Source organism: Dipodomys ordii, unplaced genomic scaffold (genome assembly GCF_000151885.1).
Source record: "Dipodomys ordii isolate 6190 unplaced genomic scaffold, Dord_2.0 Scaffold21, whole genome shotgun sequence".
Classification (NCBI taxonomy): Eukaryota; Metazoa; Chordata; class Mammalia; order Rodentia; family Heteromyidae; genus Dipodomys; species Dipodomys ordii.
The window spans coordinates 10,168,936-10,174,478 of NW_012267237.1; positions in this window are offsets into that span (position 1 = coordinate 10,168,936).

The following is a 5,543-nucleotide window of genomic DNA, read 5'->3' on the forward strand; positions in this document are numbered from 1 at the left end:
ACACATTTTAAAAGTAATTAGTTTACTTATCCAAAACACATCAACAATTGCCTATCTTTCCATTGATAGCAAATTATAAACTCCATTAAATTAAAAAAAATTACTCTAGAAAATTATACTGAATTCCAGGAAAGTTTTATATTATCTGTAGATAATAATAAACTTAGAAAGAAATATAGATCCATATACACTTACTACTTTATATTATAATATAAATTATAATGATATTAATTTAGAAAGAATATGCTGTTTTATTTTAATCATCTTGCATTACATGAAATTTCAGCTTTACTTTTAAGACACTGAAAATTCTTTCTTCATGTAGAGTAAATATGTAAAATTCACATATGTAACAGTAGACATATACGTAAATGTGATGCAAAGTGGATGAAATGACCTTTTACTATTTTCTCTAACTAGTTGTACAAAAGAGTTTCATTTCAGCATGTAACTTTATGAGTACATTGCCACTTGATCAATGTTATACGTTTAAGGGCCTGTGCTGTGGAATATTGGCTGTTTTGTTTTGTTATATTTTCTCTATCACTTCAAAGTTTTCACTTAAGCATTAGAGTATTTTAAAACAGCTTATGATGAATGGAATCATTATTATATTATCTGTATTTTTCTTCCAGTGGACACATTATTTATTTTTCAACTCTGCGATTGGCTTGAAGTAATGGGCCACATAGGCAGTTTTATGATTCTATTATAGTGAGTTGTAGGTAGAGATTGCTGTTACTATTTCCGTGGCCACATGTCTTTAGAACATTAGATCACAATTTTCTTGTCTTTCCCTCCAGTTCATGAGATGATTACAAGAAGTTGCAAGAAACTTTGGAGTTGAAGGCGGGACAAAAGGGAGAAAATGTGGTAGTGCTATTTTTGAATTTTTATTCAATAGCAAAATCAATTCCTGTTTCTCCTAGTGACTTTCATTAGAAGAAGTATTTGTTTTGCTATGAATCTAACTTTTTAAAACTTTTTCTGAACTTCAATTGGTTGTATTAAGGGGGTTCTTGTTTGTTTTGTGCAGGTACTAGGGTTTCAACTCAGGCTCTGGATATTGTCCTTTAGCTTTTCAAGACTGATGCTCCACTACTTGAGCTCTACTTCTGGCTTGCTGGTGATTAGTGGAGATAGGAATCTCTGGACTTTTCTTCCCAGGCTGGCTTTGAACTGCAATCCTCAGATCTCAGCCTCCTGAGTAGTTAGGATTATAAGCATGAGCCATCAGCACTGATATGTCCATTGCTTCTTGATAAGCATTTCCCCTTTCATTATTCTCACCCATCCCATTTGCCCCTTACCTCCATACTCATTTCTTTTTCTTTTTTTTTATTGTGTTACAGTTTTTTATTGGGTTACAATTACATGGGCAAGATAATGAGTACATTTCTAATCAAGCGTTGTTTCCTCCTCCTTTGTTTCCCCTTCCCATCCCTTCCCATCTCCCCCCTTGCCTTCCCTGCCCCCGACCCCCCCATACTCATTTCTTATTTCCCGCTTTATCACAGGTTTGCACTGAATATTCTGACTATTTTCATTAGTTGAACTGGGATCTCATGAACTTTTCCCACAGACTGGTGTGGAACCACAATCCTGCTGCTAGCTGCCTCTCAAAGAGCTAGGATTAGAGATATGAGCTATGATGAGATATGATGCTTGGCTCAAAGTAAAGTTTTTGAGATCATTTTCCATTCACATGACTATATAAGAGATATTATAGAAGGATTCCATTCGTCGATTACCCTGTCTTGAGAAACAGTGAAGCCACCACTTAAGAGGCCAAATTATAAGTCTTTATTGGAGAGCCAGAGGACTGCTGGTGGACTCTTGTCACAAAGATCAGCAGCCTCAAATGCTGTGAGCATAAAGCTTACATAGGCCAAGCTCATATAACAAAAGAGTTATTATACATATGCAGAGAAAACCAGATGAGGACACTTAATAAAGGCATTAAATACAAGCAAAGTAAACCAAATGAGGACAACATTAGGGGAAATCAAGGGCCAATTATCTAAGGGAAGTAAGGCTTCCCTGGAGCTTAACAAATCAGGATATATTGGAAATCCAAAGATGTCCCCTATTTCCTCTAGAGTTTTTCAGAGCTGTGTGGAAAGTCCGCTCTGCCCAGCCAGGCACTAAGATGGCTGTAAAGGACAAGACATATTGCTTAGACCAGTTTCCTAACTTCAGCCACCTTTCCCCAACATTAACATCTTATGAAACTGTTGCACGCTGTAAAAGCCAGCCTGTGGACACCCATGACATCAGTAAACAAAACATCTCCACCACTCCCTGAGCGTTCTTTCTCAGTCTATTTCCTCTTTGTTCAGACTGGATAATCTTGAGATAGTGTTCTACACTCAAAGACACTGATATTTCTCTTCGGTCGCCTCCATTCTCACCAGTCCTTATTTCATTTCTATCTTTCATTTACAAATATCTTATTTGGTTCTTCATTACATCTCCTCTTTCCTTGCTGATGCTTTTTCTTCTTTCATTGGTTAGCATGTTCGTAGCTGCTCACTAAAACATACTTTTCCATTACTGCATTCAAAATGTTGTCAGATGGTTCTGACCTCTGTTACCTTGCTGTTGGCATGTTGCTCATCTTCTTTTTAATTCTTGCTTCTGGGTATAATGAATGATTTTTCTCAAAGTTGAAACCTGGATATTAATGAGCTGTGTTCTGAGACTTTTGGTCTTATTCGAAGTTTCTATTTTAACTGTATTTTTTCTGACACGGCTCTGGTGGGCAGGGGTGGGAAGGCATTTGGAACTACAAAGGTAAAATCAAACCCTGTTGCCATCCAAGGGCCAATAATCCTTCTTGCTGCTGATGACCACTAGGAAAATGCTGGCTTCCCACAGGGACTCCATTATGGTTCTTCCTGTTCCCCTCCCTCTCCACTGGTCTTCTAATACAGCCTACAGGAGGTGAAGAGACACTGGTTTATGTCCTTACTTTCAGGTGGAGCTCAGTGTTGAAGTGGGTCAACCAGATCAAGGGCCTTATGAAAAACAGAATCTAGTGAAAGAAGCAACAAAATAGCCTAGCGGAAGTTGACTGTCTCAATTCAGAAAACCCAACATGAAATAAGAAATAACCCCAAATCCTAATTTTTTGAGCATCACATGAACAACCAATATTATGAAAATATTCCCAAATCTTAAATATGTTACAGTCAGAAATACTTCTGGTCCTCAATGGTTTGGATAACCAACACTCACCTTGTATGTTCTTTCTCTCGTTTTCAGTTGATTTAGAATGCTTCCTTGAAAACAAAATATTTCCAGTGGTTTTGGCCTCTTTAAAAATGCCAAGACAGAGGAAAGGGAGTGGTATTGAGATCATGTTTACTGTTTGCTCCGTTTTCATTCATTTTGCAGTATTGAACGACTGCTTTGTGTTAGGAGTTGTGTAAGACAATAGAAAGATGTTGGGGAAAACGCACCTGCATGGTCTCAGATTTGTGAACTGGTATTGAAAGTTTAGGACTGAAGTTTGGAAGGTGGGTAAAAAGACTGGAATTTTCAGTTAAACGTCATGCATTTGCACACTATTTTAATCTTGCAAATTACAGTACAGACAGGTGAGATGTGTTTGTTGTTAGCAGGGACACTGCTCTTCTTTTTACTCAGTCTTATTTAAGCTTCCACCGCCACAGCTCCACTCCCATCACCATGGAAATGTGCCCACATGCATTTATATCTACTCTAATTAGAAGGATCTTAACAATAATATTATTTTGTTTTGTTTCAAATTGGAATTTCAAACAGTGGATTGCCATTATCATTATGGCAGAAAGCAGAACCTTGAAAAGTATTTAAAGACTTTAATTTTAGGGAAGGTCAATGTGGTTTAGGTACCTCTGGGGTGACTCTATACCTCTAAACTCTTCCAGCCTCTGTTTTTTGTCTTGTGCACTGAGATCATCCAGGAGTTGTCCACTCTGCATCAGACATGGGGATGAACTTCATCTGCTCTATTACTTTATGACTGCTTTGTCTTCAAATAAGCCTCTAAAATCATGAGATTTGGAGCACTTTTTAAATATGATGACAGGAAATGATGAAGATGAGACCAGCAGAAATTTAATATGAAGATAACATAGCTCTCAGTGACCCCTTTACGGTTTCTGTAGAATCTTATCTAGGGCCCACAACACAGAGTTTTCATTAGGCTCACCAGATATTTGGGGATTACGGATCATTAGGATGGCAATGTTGTGGGTGTGAAGCGACACATTAAAATAGAATCTTTCACGTCTTCAGATTGGGAGAGTGGAAATGTTACCAATGTAACACAAATTTTAAATCTTAACCTTGAAAAGAGATTAATTTATTATTTTTATTGTGATGCAAGATACCTGAGTAATAAATCTGTTTTTAAAATCTTGAAATGTGACAGAAAATTGGAGCAGATGAAAGGAAATCACCAAACAAAAGTTATAAGAATTTGTCAATTAATAATCTATAAATGTACACATGAGCCTTTTGAGAAAGATGTAATTACACAACTCCTGATTGCGTATGTAAGTATGATAGATATCACTATGTATGTTTTCACTGAATTTAAAAACATCCGAAGTCTATGAGGAGACGCGGGTATGTGCCTACCTCCTTTTTTTTTTGCATGAATTCCCTAATCTTAGCAGTGATATGGTGTTAAGATATGTTGTAGGTATTTATACGGAAAGCAAATACAACATTATGAATTATCTTAGCTCTTTAATAGAGGGGACCCCAACGGGCCATTTTAAGGTGTTACAAATGCCAGGAGAATCTCCAAAAGTAACTAAGGCATTAAACAAAGGGTAACACCAACCTCAAGGAAAAAAACAAAAACAAAAAAAAACCCAAAAAGTGAGGAGAAAATACACTTTCTAGCTCTGAAGCTCTTAAAAGTTCTGAGCCTGAGCCAGGAAAACTCCTTCATGGTGTGTGTGTGTGTGTGTGTGTGTGTGTAACACACACAGGGCTCCTCCAAGACCACTCCCTGTTAACTTCTCAAGTCTAGTCCCCCAGTCTCCTTTCCTAGTCTCAGTCTTGAAAGCCAGGAGGGGCTCTTGAAATGTGTCCCAGGGGGACACCGATGGGAGTTCATTTAAAATGCCCGCACACCCGCGATAGGCCAGAGGATTAGAGAGATGCCTGTGGGCTCCTCTTCACACTGGGGGCCTAGCCTAGGAAAGAGCCCCAGGAAAAGAGTCCTCAACACAGCCACGGGAGGAGCGCACGACCCAAGCCAAGACCCGGGCCCCGAGCTGGAGGGCGCTCCTCCTCCTCCTCCCCCTCCTCCCTCCTCTCCTCTCTTCCTCCCCGTTTGCCCCCCTTCACACCCCCCCACGCCCATTCCCGAAATAAAAAGGCGCGCTGCCCCTTTAAAGGGCCGCGCATCTCCAGGCCGGCCTTCCTCCCCGGGGCTCCAGCTGTGATTGACGCTGGGCGGCGGGAGGAGGCGCCTGGCGCTAACAAAAGTCCGGCTCGCGGGGCGCAGCTCCCGGCCGCCGGCCTCGGCTCGCTCGGGGCGTCCG